The sequence below is a fragment of the Dermacentor variabilis genome, chromosome 8, assembly GCF_050947875.1.
Source record: "Dermacentor variabilis isolate Ectoservices chromosome 8, ASM5094787v1, whole genome shotgun sequence".
In the NCBI taxonomy this organism is placed as follows: Eukaryota; Metazoa; Arthropoda; class Arachnida; order Ixodida; family Ixodidae; genus Dermacentor; species Dermacentor variabilis.
Window position 1 is genome coordinate 118,128,459 of NC_134575.1, and position 17,271 is coordinate 118,145,729.

The 17,271-nt window shown below is 47.7% G+C and overlaps 1 long non-coding RNA gene across 1 annotated transcript in view; it reads left to right on the forward strand.

The window, feature by feature from the left end:
• Positions 1-17,271, forward strand: part of LOC142591250 (uncharacterized) — a 39,967-nt gene that overhangs the window by 1,541 nt on the left and 21,155 nt on the right. The gene's annotated exons all lie outside the window — the stretch shown is intronic.

Consider the following 17,271-nt stretch of genomic DNA (forward strand, 5'->3'; position numbering starts at 1 on the left):
GACACCATTGGCCTCCTTGAAGCCCTTGGGTTCAACGAGAGCAGGGGGAAAGTAAACATGTCCGCAATAGAGATTAGTATGGGGCGATTGGAAGATCGGTGGAATAAAAGTAGAAAAACGACAAGCAACGGAGGCGTACAAAACAAGTTCGCAGTAGGGGTTTAGAAAGCTTGTTTATGGGAATTCATCGTGGCTTTTCTTTCCCTTTCTCTTTCAACATAGGTAGGGCACTAGGCAATAAAATAACCCGAGCTTGGTGGTGCCACCCACTACCCCGTTCCAAAGGGGACGCTCTTAACTTCCATCCTACCGCGGAGGCAAGCGCCATCGGGATGGTGCTTCAAGTAACACAGCGGGGCGCGCCGCTCCTGCTAATACAGACTTCGAACGGCAGTTGGAAAAGGGATTTGTTTCAGTTTCGGTGCAAAAGAATTATGTTGCTCGTGTAATTGAATTACGATCCGACGATATCATGTTTGTTGCTTGCATGTAAGTCACAGTTCACAAATTTTCTCATGAACCTTAATTAAAGAAATTGAAATACTTATGTAATGCCTCAGCGTTGTGCGGAGGGTCTGCGCGGTTCGCGATGATTTTTCTAATACGGACATGGTCGCCGAAGCCGGCGCTGACAGCGACGCTGTTGCGAGACTTTCCACGACACAAGACCTTTAACGCTATCGCCTAAATACGCAACGACATTTTACAATACACTCAAGCACTTTCAGCACTCAGCAAGTGTCTGCTTGTGTTGCAACGTAATCTGTTTTGACGCGAGCTTCGAGTTCAGTGCTGGCCTCGAGATTTCTTTTCGCGAGCACGGTGGATTGTCCTGTTTAGGTTGTGGGCTGCCAATCTAGCAATCGGCCACGTCTCCCGCTGCGACATCGTGTCCCCTGGAAGGCAACATGCGAGCGGTGTGGCGGCAGCACATCGGACTGCCGGTTTCCAATCGACGACAGCATCTATGCGTTTGAGGCCGTCACTTCACCCTTTAGCTTACGACCACAAAAAATTCAGAGCCCCTTCACTCTGTGAAGATGGAAGATCAGCCAAACTGTATTGCTTTATAGCCATATCAAGTTCAATATGGTGGTTGTGCTATATTAGTTGAATGAAGCCACAAACGCCTTCTTGTATTTTTTATATTTCTCTGTCTTTTTTTTCTGTTTCTTTCTCATTCTCCCTTTTCTTTTTTTACTTTGATTTTTTTTTTACTTTCTACATATAAACTCACGTTCGCACACGCATAGTCATAGACTAGCGCTTGGGTAACAGCGTTCATCGTTCCAGCGCATTTTTGTGAGCATCATAACTTCGTTGTTTGTTTCGTCCTTTCTTTAAATTATTTCTTTCTTTTCCTTTATTCATTTTTTACCTTTAATTCTTTATTTCCTTTATTTTTTTTATTTCCTTACGTTTTATTTTTTTACTTTATACATTTACCCTCGCGTTTCTACACTCATCGATCCGACAGGGATACGTGCTATTGTCTTGCACCCGTTCTGCACTGCCACCAGAATCGGCCCACGTGGTGATTTGCTTTTGTCAACATCTTGGGACACATTTTTTGCCATAACCTAGCCATAGACAGGTTTGCTGTAAAAAAATGACCAACTCTTCCCCTACCAAAAAATGCGGGTAAACCAAGCTTCTGCTTCGTGCACCTGATCTTCGTCATGGTTAAGTAACCTGCACTTAACATTGCCGGATTTCTTCAACCTCCCGCTCCCTAAGCTCGGGATACTCTTTTCATTGCTGTCAGACTGCGTGGATTCGGGCGGCTCTATAGGCTAGGTCGGTGCGCCAACGGCGAACCATTTCAAGGGCGACTTCTCGCCGCTGCTCGTCGAAGGCTGCCTTTTCCTTGGGAGAACGCACAACGCGTGGCCGCCCCATCCGTTTTCCTAGAGTGAACTGAATGGAAACGAAAGCGGCACATCCTACGCGAAACACTTTCCTGCCCTGTCCCTCTCCAACGAAAGCGAAACGGCTGTGACTGGCGGCGGGCGTGGCCTGAGAGCGCGCTTAAACATGTGGAATCCTTGCTAATGGCTCACGCTCCAGCGCCTGCGCAGCTGCCAACTGATCAAACGGCCCTCTCCCGCAGCTGCTCTGCTGTGGATGGAACTTAGGTTATTTGCGTGACCACCGCAATGCCACCGAAACTTGTGATCCAAAACAAGCTTCGCTGGAAAAATTCGTGGCGCCGGAGCATTCATAATTGTACGGATTATCAGCGAAGCAGTTTGGGCTGCATACATGAACTGCATACTTTATGACATCATGCATTTAGACTCAACTCCACAGTACGCTGACACAAGCGCCGCCGCGGTCTCCGCACCTACCATGCATCTGCAGCAACCGCAGCTGCAGCCGCGCCGACAAATCCGACGCGCGTGACGTTGTAACCACAAGACAGCAGGCAACGTGTACAGCGCCCCTTATTATTCGTCCAACAGGATTTAAAACAAATAAAGCTCGGAAGTCCCCCTCGCTACACTAAGTGCACTTTCTAATATATAAATGGTGTTTCTCTTACAATGTCAAATTTATGTGGTGCTATTTGGACCCAAGATGTCAAACATAATTTTAGAAGTTGGAGGAGTTCTTGAAGAATACGTTAACCTAGGCAAGGGGTCGTCCCGACATGTCACTAACTTCGGGATCGGCACACATATTGCTTTCGACGATACACACAGAAGCCAGGTAGGGTACCCAAATGGCAATACATACCCGGCATTGCACTAACCGCGAGATCAGCGCACATACTTCTGTCACCCATATGGACGTGGGGGACGCAGAGGTAAAGAGCTTCGCCGTAATAGGGAGCTTTAGCGTGTCCAGTATTCAGGCAAACGCAAGCGCCAGCGCAATGGGTCTGGGCATGTCACCGGAGGAGCGGAGGCGCAAACGTGCACTGCCTGCACGGTCAAGCCACCTGGTGACACATAGCTCAGCCAGACAAACAGAGCTAATATAGCTGAAACCAAGCCTATTCTAATTTGCTGCTGGTAATTTTCGCCACGAGCGCAATAGTAAACACTTTGTCTTTTTAAATGCTTGAAATGTTTTACAATTCGTTACAGCAGTAGGGGCAGTGCGTTTGGTTCGCTGAGCTCTGCGCCACCAAGTGGCTGCACCGTGTAGGCTACACTAAGGTCCGTGAATCAAACTTAAAGGTAGCAACATGCCTTTATCTTGCAGTCGCCGGTGCTGCGAGGAGCGTGAGAGGAGGCAGGAGAGAAGGTTTGCGCCTTGCAATTCGTTGAGCGCCGTCAGGTGGTATTTTTCGAGCTGCTTTCTCTATTCTTTTCGATTTCTTTCGGCGTCTCGGCGCACTCACCACCATGGCAGTTAGCCGTGAAGTATCCGCGGCGAGGGTTTGGCATGGGATTTCGGATAATTTAACGCGACAGCGTTAAGGAACTGGTGTTGCAGAAAAGCCGGTGTCGGTGGCGTTGGTCGTGAGCGAAAAATCCAGGAAGGCGATTCTTAAATAAAAACATGGAGGACGCCCAAGCTTCGCCTTAAAGAGTGGAATGCGATAGCATTATCGCACACTGTTCGCACCGCCCACTCATTCGCTCGGCATGCTCTTGACTCACAGAAAGACGAAACGTGCGCCTGAGCAAGCGGAACGAACCAAACAATTCGGTGTGATGGAGGGAGAAATGATCTACGCCAGCCACACTTCGTGATCGGCACAGACAGCCGGGCCGCGACGCGCGATGAAGGTGGACGCGATCATGGGGCTGATGCCTCGGTGGTATCGTCCTCTATCTCGCTTGGGAGCACCGCGCAGACGCATGACTCCTCGCCAGCAGCGCGGCAGACATCGCAGGGGACGCTTTCCCACCAGACGCGCTACGGCGCAGCGATCACGTCAGAGGCGTCCCGCATCGAACGCTGCACCTAGGAATCGCGCTGTGATCGGAAAGAGGAGCCGGGTCGCCTAAACACGAGGCGTTCGAGAGAGAGAGAGAAGGAGATTCTTGAATATGGGAAGGAAAGGTTGGGGTAAAGTGCAGCGCAGTAACTGTCTGTCAGCAGAGGACACCTCAACCGCGCTGCACAGGGGGTAGGGAATGAAAGTAGGGGGAGAATGACGCACGCATGTAGTTGGAAGGGGAGAGAGCGAGAAAACTTATTAAACGCAACGGTATTTGGGCATCCTCGCACCGGTCCCCGCACGACCCCTATGCGCTCAAACGAGACGAACAGGAGAAGCGGGCGAGCGACGCGCCACTTGTCGCGGCAGCACCGTACATTGGGAGGAGGGGGTCTTCTGTGTTTGCAGTAAGATGATCCTGCGTGTGCGCCAAGCGCAGAAGAAATGTAGTGAAAACGTACTTGGCTACACGTTTAATTGCGGCTTCTGTAATTTACATGCTCTTAATTACCGATATGCAGCGTAGTATAATTTTCTACGGCGCGTTTCTAAGGCAACACCGCATTCACTAGAGGAGCTTTTGTCCCGCTTTGAAGCATGGAACTCATGGCTGAGTGGAACGCGTCTTGGCTACCGAAGTGGAAAGACGCGCGTTTCATGGGCTCCCAAGGAGCGGTGTTGCGGCTAACAGCGGCCGCGGTGACAGGATCGACGGAATGGATACCAAGGGATACGAAGTGGTTTTGCCTACTCTGCCATCAGGTTGTAGTGTTTTGAAAACTTTATTTTTGCACGCGGATGTCCGGTCGAGGCCTTACCGAGTCGAACATTTCCGGGACACGTTGGCGCGTCTTGGTTTGCTCCCCGAAGTGGTAGCGTTGGGGGCATATCAGATGAGCCAGTATGAGCTGTGACATTTAAGAGCACGGAAGGGATGAAGAAAGCTTTGGCATGCGGCGAAATGAAGGTGAAGGGCGAACGTTGTTTGGTTATTGATCCGGCAAACCAGGACGTGCGTCTGAAGCTTCACTGGCCTCTTTTCAATGTGGCTGACGATGATGTGCGTGTAGCGCTTGCTCCGTTCGGAAAAGTGACCGAGGTCTCGAAGGAAAAGTGGAGAGTTCAAGGTATCATAGACAAGGGGTCGACGACACGCCTCGTGCGCCTCAAGCTCCATAATGGCATTAAGGTTGATGACCTTCCACACCAGCTTCGCGTAGCCGGTGACATGGCCCTTCTAGTCGCGCCCGGAAGAGCGCCACTGTGCCTGCGGTGTCACAGTAAGGGCCATATCAGACGAGAATGCCGAGTTCCTCGCTGCACGCACTGCCGTCGTCTTGGACACGAGGAATCTCAGTGCGTGAAGACGTACGCAAGTGTTGCGGGGCCGGTTGGTGGAGAAGACACTGCGGAACTCGTCATGAACGAGGCTGACGCTGAAGAAGCCGCTAGCGAAGCATTGTCGAAGCTCGAGGAACTTGATGCGGCAACGTTAACCCCGCCCGACATGCCCCAAGACGCAAGTGTTAACAAGGAAAGCCGAAAGCTGACCGACGCAGCTGGCGACGCCACCCACGTCGTGAAAGTGCAGGATGCCTCAACGCCGTCGAAGTAACCTGAGGAGCCAGCACTCATGGAAGTAAGCGAGGGAACAAGCGGAGCCTCAGTCTCCAAGCGCGGCCACGACGCTACGCTGGACGAGCATGAGGCCCTGGCTGCAAGGATCTCGGAAGGACCGCCGCCAAAGGCGGCGATCATTCGGCGGTCAACGCTGAGGCCGCGTCCGAGCATACCTCCGGACCGGAGGGCGACGGAGACGCCGCCGACGTAGCCGCGAGAGCGTGTGCTTCGCGGCGTCTCTTCTAGTCTACGCAGTGACCAAGCCAAACTCAAGGGACGATGGAACGCCATGACAGGGACATCAACTGTGCTTTCCTAAGGCTGCCATGGCAGCTGCGGAAGGTTTGTGCAAAAGGCTAAGGCAGCATTTGGCCCCAGACGCATGAGGTGGGTACCATGCGGTTCGTTTGTTCTTCAAAAACATAACAATGGCTCAAAACACTACACTTCGTTTTGCTACTATAAATGTCCGCGGTCTTTGTGCCAAAAAGCGGCAATACCAGCTTAGCCGGCTTTTCTTAGAAACAGATGTTGATATAGCAGCGGTGCAGGAGACAAAGATAGAAAGTGAGGAACAAACGGATCGCATGGTGCTGTAGTTTCGCAATAGATACAATGTTTGTGTATCACATGCTGTTGGCACTTCCGCGGGGTGCGCTATCTTCATTAGAAACAACCTGGGAATTAGAGAAAATGGGGTCTTTTCTTGTGAAAGTGGAAGACTGGTTTTTGTAGATTTTTCCTTTTTGGGTGTAGGTTGGCGCGTGATATGTGTCTACGCCCTAAACACTGAAAGTGAGCGTGTTGCTTTCTTTGAGAGAGTAAATCAGCATTTACAGTGTGACAGGAAAGTCGTATTGCTAGGAGATTTTAATTGTGTATGTTACGCGGCCGATTGAGTGAAAAACCTTCCGGTGAGTGACAAAAGTGCTTTACTTTTAAACACACTAGTGCAAGAATCTAATCTGGATGACGTCGGTAATTTCCTGTGTACTACCGGCACGCCTGCATTCACACATTTTCAAGGGCAAAGTCACGCAAGGCTAGATAGAGGGTATGTCGCACTGGAGCTTGTTCCGATGTGTGGCAGCTATAGTGTGAAACACGTCTCGTTCAGCGATCACAGCCTTGTAACTTTTAGTGTAGGTTCCAAAGAAAGAAAATCGAAGTTTAACTAGAAGTTGTGGAAGTTCAACGATGGGCTGTTAATGAACGAATCCTTTTGTGAAAGCGTGAAGCAAAAGTTGGATAATTTGATCGAAGCCGAAGATGGCAACGTACTAGAATTATGGGAGAACTTTAAACAAGGAGTCAAGATCAGTGCTATAGAAGAAGCCACTAAAGAGAAATTTCTTAAAAGGAAAAAAGAAAATGAACTGCAACGTGAGCTTGATTTTTTGTACACCGTGGAAAGCGACAGACCCGGGAGCCGAACAAAAGAAATAAAAGAACTGAAAAGCCAGCTTGAGCTTATCGAAGAAGAGAAGTTCAAAGGAGCAGTTATAAGGGCACGAGCTGAAAGGGTTTGGCTAGGTGAGACACCGACTAAACGAGCCTTATCTGACGAAAAGGCATACGCGAGGCGAAATGAAATCAGAATGATTCAATACGAGAACGAGATCACGAGCCAACCTCAAAAAATTGAAGAGGCGTTTCTTGATCATTATAGCAAATTATTCGGGACTGTTAAAGACGTCACAGAAGAATTCAAGACGGACTTTTTGTCAAACATGCCGCAATTAGAGGAAGACATTCAAAAACGTCTGGAGTGGCCTCTGAGCATCACCGAAGTGGAAGGAGCCATAGATGATTTAGTTGTAGGCAAGTCTCCGGGACCTGATGGACTCGGAGCGGCCTTTTATAAAGCCTTCAAAAGTGATGTCAGTGAGATCCTGTTACGGTTGTTTAAGGAGGCCTATGCGCAAAAACAGGTTCCTCCTTGTTTTCGGACATCGCACGTAGTTCTGATACCGAAATCAGAGGACCCAGAAAAATTGTTAGCTGTCGACGCTTACCGGCCGATATCACTAATGAATGTAGACTATAAGATATTTACAAAAGTGCTCGGAAAGCGATTACAGGGAGTGGTGACCAGAATAGTAGGGTCGCATCAAACATGCGGCATTAAAGGAAGGTCTATCTACACAAACATTCATATTGCCAGAAGCATTTTAGAGTACTGTAACGACCTAGGTGAACACTGCGCCATGTTACAGTTAGATATGCCGAAGGCTTTCGACCGTGTGGCCCATAAAATTCTTTTCAGTATTCTAGAACACATAAAGGTAGGGGATTTGATCTTAGATGGCGTAAAGATGTGCTATCAAGACTACCGCCAGCCTCATTATAAACAAGGAGGTTACCAAAACCTTTAGCGTCCGGTCTTCTGTGCGCCAGGGGTGTGGTTTGTCGCATCTTTTATTCTCAATTTACCTAGAGCCGCTTTGTAGGGAAATCAAGAATGACAATAGAATATCGGGTTTCAGAGCGCAGTCCGCGGAAGTGAAAGTGCTGGCATACGCGGATGACATCGCGTTGTTTTGTAGGGATAAAGAAAGCATCGGAATCGCGGTCGTAGAGGCGTTATCATACTGCAGAATGACAGGCAGTGCTATCAACTTTGATAAATCCCTAGGGGTATGGATCGGCAACTGGCAAGATCATCCGAGTACGTTTGCAAATATCCGCTGGACAGTCACGCCGGCAAAGTACCTAGGGGTGCCGCTTGAGCACTACCGTGACGCCGTTGATTACTGGAATGCCGAAACTGAAAGGGTTCGTGAAGGTACACTTAAATGGGGAGGCCGCAATTTCTCTATGTTTGCTCATGCGACAGTGTGCAACCTGTTTGCCGTCGCTAAAATTGCTTACGTGCTCCAAGCGTTGTGCATGTCAAGGGCTAACATACAACGTTTACACAGAGTGCTCGCAGTGTTTGTGTGGGGTTCAGGCTGGGAGCGCACCAGTTGCACTAATCTCTTTCGTTCGGTTAAAAATGGAGGATTAGGTCTGGCACATTTGTTCATTAGGCAGATTGTGTCGAGGTTTGTTTTCTTGCGGGACCAAAATGACCCATTTTTAGTAACTATGTTTCAAACAAGGCTGAGCGAAGCTATACCTGAGTTTATTGTATCGTCACATCGCTGCAGTCAAGGCAGAGCGCGTGGTTTCCTAAAAGAGGTAGTCTTGGCTTTTCAGCTGTTAAAGGTTCGGTTTTCCATGGAATACTTAAGTAGGGTACCACGAAAGCGCTTATATAAGGACCTGGTAGACACAATGTTGCCGGTTCCATTGTACCGCTCGATGTTCTGCATTGGACCTGAAAAGGATGTACTAAAATGAGTAAAACGAATGCCAGTACGCCCGTCGGTAAAGGCCTTCTTTTTCCAGCTCCACACCAATACTTTACCTGTGAAACCGTGGCTAGATGAAAAAGGCCTTTCCGTGCCTTGGAGCGTCAACTGTTTACTATGCCGGAAACCCGAAACAGTAGAACACATTTTTCTTGACTGCTGGGATGCAGTGTTCCATTGGGACATCTTACAGAGAACACTAAAGAAGGACTTGCCGATTACACCATATGGGATTCGTTTCTTGCCTACTCTAAATGAAGTCAAAGTACCCTATGACATGTTCATGCTCGTGTCTTTACATAGCTTATGGAAAACTAGAATGGTCGTGAGACATGCCGATGTCAATGCCCGGCCTGTTAGATAATACTTCATTGAAAGCATTTGTCACATTAAGGAAATGTATAATTTACAAAAAGAAAAACCAACATGGCTCAGTGTGATGACTGAGCTAGCGAATTTCAAGCGTTTTTAGCCCTGAGACTGCCAACCAATGGCAGAGATTTTGTCGTGACCGTTGTGTACTGTTAAAATGTCTTGTTTTGTAGCCTTGTTGCCATGTCGGTAATAAAGAAAGAAAAACTCATGGCTGGGTGGTAGCGTCTCCGTTTCACACTCCGGAGACCCTGATTCGATTCCTACCCAGCCCACCTTGGAAGTTCTACTGGGTGGGAATCGAACCAGGGCGCCCACCAGGGCGCTTCGCGCACACGCAGAGCCATCTCCAGAAACACAGAAGACCCCCTCCTCGCAATGTACGATGCTGCCCCGACTGGTGGCGCGCCACTCGCCCGTTTCTCCCCTTCGTCTCGTCATTAGCATGCCGAGCGAATGAGTGGGCGGTGGAAACGGGGTGCGGTAACGCTATTCCGTTCCAGTGTTGAAGGCGAAGCTTCAGTGTCCTCCAATTTTTTGCTAAGTTTCGTGGCTAACCGCTTCATTGTAGGACTCAGTTTTTAATTTGTTTTATGTTACGGAATGATTTTGAATGTACTGGTGATGCAAACGTGTACTAACGGAGATTTTTTGCCTTGACGGGTTATGGAGCTATGACATGGGTAAGCTTATGCACGGGTGCTATTCCCTGTCCTCGTTCAGATTTGTTTTCTGGATCGCGCTTTGCACTACGCACTCCATAGCTATGAAGCTATGGAGTGCGTAGTCTGCGCTCTGTCATATATCGTGCTTGAAACGTAACACGTGTTATTGTTGTGGTACTGAGAGTGTGTAGCTTTGTCAGTCCATGCTCTAGTTAAGCGCTGGAAATATATTTTGTGCGGACAAGCTGTTCACAGCCAGTGCCAATGATTGGGACTATTGTGAGTAGGCTTTCTCCGCTTCGCAGTATCGGTAGGATAAAGTAGTGCACGAGTTTGTTCGCTCATATTGACCTGGAACTGCGTAAATGGGGAAGTTCTAATTGATGAAAACCATTTCTATGTGCAACTTCCGCCCTTGCTCACGCTTTGTTGAGAAATGAAGCACAGGTTCCACTGTAACTTTGGCGCTTAAGAGTCAACGCCACCAGTTTGTCATAAATGCGTAGGACCAGTTTCACTGCATAAAAATATGCGAGCGTCATGACAAAACGACGAGAATAGCTGAGATGCTCCGCGTTGATCGCGCATGTTTCTACACGACTCTATCTACACGACGCGCCTTGCAGTCGGTCATGATGGTTCTAGGATCATTGAATTATGAAGGTGCCCAAACGGCCGTCGATTCGGTATACACACAGACGCACTTTGAGCAGCGCAATGGCATCCGAGTTGAATCGGCAGCTACATAGTGCTCCACACATGCGAGCGCATCGCCTTTGGCGTCTACCGGCGAAACCTTCACCGCAGCCCTTTCACGCAGGGCAAGTGTTTTTATAAAGCCAAATAAAGAATATGTTTTAGTGGAATAGAAATAACTCGCGACGCGGATTGATCTGTGCAAGACGCGACAGTGTTCTTGCATACGAGTACAATGCATGGCAGTGGACGACATAACAATCAGACAAAGCTCTGGCATGTATGTAAACATCGTGTACATTACGTATACATTATTGGCGATACAGAGAATTCTGATTTTTGGGCTAGTACTCGACACTAAAAGGAATTTGGCCATCAAACTAGACTAAAAAGCCTTCTTGTAACTGGAAGCAGGCAGCCAACCCGAAGCCACAAAACAAAGCGCGATTACGCGCCGAAAAAGCGCAAAAAGACATCTGCGCCCACCAGTTTAATAGCGTTCCATCATCACTGCTAGCACAGCACACAATAATCAAGCCTTAACTGTGGTGACAGTTCATCCCCAAACACCCAACAACAATTTTTAATGTCTCACCTCGTGCAACTTCACGGGTGGCTTCCGAGCGAACGGCCAAACTGCGAGGGCGATCTACGAGAGAAAATGTGAGCTGCGAGAAGGCCAGGAGACGGAGAGGCCGGGCGAGGAGGAATGTCGCTACCTTTCAGTTCTATTTAGGAACCTTAGGCCGCACACGTTTCCGCGAAGCCGATGCATTACAGTGGTAGTAGTATAGAGGAGGTTTACGCCTGCGCCCATCCGTCAAAACGCCCAGCTCTCCTTCAGTCACCGGAATAGCGGACACGCTCGGCGTTGCGACAGAATGCTCCTAACGCACTCTGCTCGAGTAGCTCTTGCGGGGCATCGACCGCCACGCGGCTAGCTAAGAAATACGGGAGGCTTCGCGCTCTGGCTCCAAGAGAACCGGAAGTAGAAGAAACTGCGTCACATCAGAAAGCAGAGGCCAGTGAAGATGGAGCTTAGTCATGATCACTCGGCGAACGAATTGACGTGAAAAAAACATGGTTAGGGAGGAGGGTAACCCGTAATCGTCTGTACCTCTAGAAGATATAACTAGAACACAATTCACCTAAATTGTTGCGGCAATGTTTTATTGTAGCTGCACCCTACGCACGTGCAAAAATTGTGAAAAGCGTTTCAGGGGACCTTTAAGTTGAAAGTAGTTTTAGGTAAACTAACCATTACGTCCTAATGTCATTTATTCGTGTAGTCGCAACATCGAAGGACAAAGTACACTAGTTGTAGGAAAACTAAGGCGAATGAAAGCCACAAGCGTTCGGAAATTATGAAGGAGCATTTTTAGAAACACCGACGATTACCATACTCCCTAATCCGACATTTGAGCGCAGCTGCATATATGTGTTCATTTAATGAGATATTGACTGACGCGGACACTGTCGTGTGCGGCAACGTTGTGAAGGGAGCGAAGTGTGCCACTACAGCCTCGCTAATCCGGAGATGGGGAGAGCCCGCGCATGGGTGACGCATGGGCACGATGCACAACAGCCGCCTCCGACAAATCTGCCAAGCGACGCGGTCTACATTGGTGCCATCTGTTTGCCATCGTCGCCGCAACTTCCTCCCCGCTTGTTTGTTCGCTCGGTTACGAGCCCGTTCACTCGGTTACGTAGCCGTCGCCGACGTTCGCCGCAGGAACAAGCGGCTAAGAGCTGCGCTCTCACCACAAACCACGACAGTCGGAACAAGCACGAACAAACCAAGCAAACCAGAGAAGTGCTAGCAAGAGCCGACGCGAGAAGACGATTTTACAAAATCAGCGGTCCGGCTGAGATCTGATACGAGTAATCATCGAGCGGTCGGGCGCGTTCGCATGACACCAGTTTCGTTCGCGCACGTCGCTTAGCCTTCGCATTAGCCTCGCATTAGCCTTCGCCGTTCGCGGCTTTCATCCCGCTGCTCTTTAGCTCTTTCATCTTTGCCTGTGCTCGTTCGCTCGGTTAAGCCGCCAACAACGTTCGCCGCAGAAACGGGCGCCTAAGAACTGCGTTCTAGAAACGCAGTTAAGATTAAATGTATAGCCAAACATGGGCACTAAGAACACAAGAATAAATGGGAGACATATAGCGCATGTTTGTGTCGCCATTTTTCTCTCCTGATTTCCGTGTTCCGCTTCACCTCATTTGAATCCAACGTGACTGATTAACAAGCCCTGCTTCCCACTTTCACCGAAACATATTTTTGTCAAATAATATCACCGACGCAGCAGCAGCTCAGCGCGATCTTCGTGCATGCGAGTTTCCTGAGACCATAGGAACATAATGTACCTTTGCAGAAACACAAAGGGCCGCGCTTTCCTGTTTTGGCATTTTTAACAAAAATGTTTTGTGCCGGGCACAGTGTATGAACATCACGTAAATGACATCCTGAAAAGTGGCGTCTAGTTTTGTAGCAGCCAGTAGAGCGGCAAGTTGGGCTAGTTGATGGCAATTCATGTTGTAATAAGGGGGTTACTGCGCTATAAACACACGGACAACAGAACTATAAGTGCACAGGACGCACGCAGCAACCCCCGAAATAGAGCCACTTCACATTCTCTGAGCTTTCTGCACGGAGGGTATGTTTTACTGGAATGGGGCAGCGTGTTGACCGTATAGCACACAATGTGACAACCGGGGTCGCTTTTGCGATGACGCCATGCGACCTACGCTGCAATTGACCGGTGTGCCTAGCGCCCGATATTTATATGTATTGTGCGCGACACACTTCATTTATAAATTAAACCGTTCTCAAAACAGAACTGAAATTATTAGAATTTTCGAAAGAACAGGGAATACAAACTGTTAGGATGCACCATTAACGTTGTCTAGTTTACACGTTTCCAATCCCATATCTTAGTTTCCATGATCGTCTGCTGAGCGCTTCGGGTGCGGAAGAAAACAAATTGTCGTCTGCTCATTCCGTTCGGTAAACACGCGTATGTTTTTCTTATCAAACTATATTGAAACACACGAAGATGAGAAGCCCGGAAAGAACACCTGCACTGTGTCTGGTAGATTGCACGGAATCCCGTTCATGTTGCATCAGCCAGAAAAGCGGTCTTCGAGTTGCCCTGAAGAAAAAAAAAATACATTGCTCGGTGATGAATGCGGCCACTATCGCTTGGACATTTCACTCTGCATGAGAGCGCTGAAGGGCAAGAATGCAGCCAACCTTTCCAATGGGCCCTATCTGAAGGATCCCAGAGTTGTTCTAATCGACGTGTAGGAGCCTCAATGCACAAAAAAATTGTACAGGGTCTCTTATGTTATCCCTCATATGACTCGAAGGCCACAGCCCAAGCGCTGTTGCATTGAAGACGGGGGCATGACTTACACATAACCCTTAAATCGCTTAGGCTATTTCGCTTACTCAGCCCCCTAATTCGCTTAGTGATCCGCTGAACTCACTTAGTCATCCACCATAATTCACTTATTCTACTTAACTTAGTCATAACTCTTAATTCACTGAGTCATCCTCATAATTCTCTTAATAAGCCTCTTAATTCGATTAGTCTAATAAGCTTCGTGATACACTTAATTTGATTAGTCACCCTTTTAAACCGTTTAGTCATCAATATTAATTATATTGCGTTAGCCCGCCTGAGTAATCCACTCAATTCGCTTTATCATCCTTCTTAATTCCAGCTTGCCGCAACATCCAGTCACAAAAGCACTCATATAAACAGTCGTCTTGAGTAAAGTATTACAGCTAGGTGGCGTATGAAATCTGTAAGGAGAATGCGAAACCACCTATAGGACCGTGGTAAACCACCAAGCGCAGCCGCACTAAGGATGCATAGAAAGTGAACAAGATATCCTAATTCATCCATACTCATCGATATATAGGCAGGCACACTTATTTTTCGTGCCTTAAAACAATGTTGTTTGTGAGCTCGTATTTTTCAGCACCAAGAAACGATGGCTCAGGGTAAGCTTCCATTACAATATGGGTGACAATCGCGATTTTCTCGTAAATTTTGCTAGTAGGAAATTGTGCCTCAGAACTCTATTGCAGTTTGCACCATAGTGTAGGGAGCGATTATTTCTCAGTTCAGAGTTAAGAAAACAGAGGTATCCCGAATTCCTGAGAGCAGCTTGACGTTCGTACCCTGAAATTTGCACCGTCCCGATTGCTTGTGAAATGCAGCAGCTGAGTTACAAACTAAACCTTAGTGTCCCACACCTCCTTGTACAACATTTGCATTTCCCGGTATGCTAGAGTTACAAATATTTGTCTGGTTGCTTGCAGCTTTCATCTAAGCTCGATATTTTTACTGAGTAAAATGACACTAGAGCTTTCAGAGTCAAATTGAAGGTCGCGCGGAATGTGCGAAGTGGGTCGAGCATTGGTCATGGTACTATCATGTGTTTGTTACATGGCCGAAGTTTTCTTTTTTTACTTACTAGAACACACTTTGCTATTGCCAATTATGTGTACACGAAGCACACGCTTTGCCGGTCCATAGATAAGGGGATAAATGCCATCAGCTGCAAAGAAATGCTATCGCATAGTTACCCTCTTCGCGAAGCAGTTCTCCTAGACAAACGAGATGGCGCTTCCGGCGGCACGCCGCATGTCGCCTCAGCGACTGCGCAAGAATACGAAACCATTACCGCTTCCACCTTGCTTCTGTGCGATAAGCTGTCGGAAATGCAACTAAGTTTTTGCTAACGCACAGTGCTCCAATTATGCCAGATTCAATCATGTGGAATGAAGACGTGTGGCAGGAAAAATAGTGACTCGCATATTAAGGAGTGGAATGAATGGGCGCAGTCATGTTCGCGGACCTTTGCTGCAAAAGTCCGTACATGTTACCGGCACTTCGAGATGTACGGCTTTTTTCGGGGATACAGAAATTTGTTCATCGGCCAGCGTTGAATCGCTAACCTTCAAACAAAGTGCTTCAGGCCCGAAACGGTAGCAAAGAGTGAGTACCGCTCGTTAAACAGTTTCAAAGGCAGTAGCGCCGCTTCGTGGTATAGCACGTTTCGCGCGCAGTACCTACATATATCTACCCTCAATTGGCACGGAATCTTACGGCCGCTCTATTGCTAACGTGTCAAAAAGTGAATGGGCACACATTTGAACATATACGCACCGTGTACGCACAAAAGATGACGGACTACACCGATAGCACATGAATAGTCGAAGCTGAACGTTTCATGACGGTCCAAAAGAGTCAGCGAATTACTAGCAATAATACATCTTTGATACATGGTACTACAATGTAGAAAACAGCTGTTTCAAGCCTTGTTCACAGCAACAACAAGTCTATTGGAAGTGAGTACACCCTTGAGCGATTGGGCAGAAACAATCCAGATAGTGACCACACCAAGGAAATTGACTGAGACAGAAACGTGAGGAGCCGCTGCTTCAAAATATTTGCTTAATAAAAAACGAAGAGCAAAACACCGTAAATCTACTCAATTCATGAGCGGAAAGTTTGGATTGCTTCGAATATATATTTAGCCTCGCTTTTAAAACATGCACAATATACGCTGCTCGCGCCGCCTTGATAAAGCTTAACCAGCTTCCAAAGTTCTTTTGCATCTTTTCGGAAGCTGTGACCGAAGTTTTGTGTTGTCCACCCAGTCATTGTCTATGATATCTCCCGAAACCGAGGTTTTCTAAGCAGCATGGGCTTCATAAGCACTGATTGTAAACGCGGATGCAAGGGGGGCAGTTGAGGCAAGCAATGAACGGTCACCATGTGATCAAACTTCACAACGCCCACGGTATCTCCACGAAAAGGGTCAGCAAAAAATTTAATTGTGACTACTTCCACACGGATTGCTGTGTAGTTGCGTGATATCGCGGCTGCTTGAAAAGTCAAACGCGACATATTAACACCTGTACAGACATATTTTGCTGAATGCCTAAAAAAATTAGAAGATTTTACGCGCCAAACCACTTTCTGATTATATGAGGCACGCCGTAGTGGGGGACTACGGAAATTTGGAGCACCTGGGGTTTTTTAACATGAACATTAGATGTATGTTGGCGCAAGGGCCAGGTATGGCCAAAGAGCGTCAATCTTTAACGTGCTCCTAAATGTAAGTACACGGGTGTTTTTGCATTTCGCCCCCATCTAAATGCAGCCGCCATGGCCGGGATTCGATCCCGCGAACTCGTGCTTAGGGGCCCAACACCATAGCCACTAAGCAACCACGACGGGTGCAGAATTCATGAAGAAAACTAGCCCAATTTTATTCAGTTGCGCAGAAATTACCGCAAGGTACTCCGCTTTTCTACGCATTACTCTCTTCCTTGGTGTACTGAAAATATTGTGTCAGTAGAGATAAAGATAGCTCTCTAAATGCCTACTTTCAGACTGTGAACGTCGCATTTGATAAGTTGAGTTCAAATTCGCACTTTTGTGTTTCGGAAACTCTCTGCGGCTAAGCAGCAAAATGAAAAATAATGGAGCGTTTTACAAGATGCATAAGCTAAAGCAAGATTTGCTGTTTTTAAAGGTCTGTCATTTCGCTGGTTCGTTAGTTAAACAAACGTGTGGCTCTGGATAACCTCAACCTAACTTATCTCAAAAGAAGAGATACACTTAAAAGGAATTGCTTTTTGCGAAAGCCTATCGCA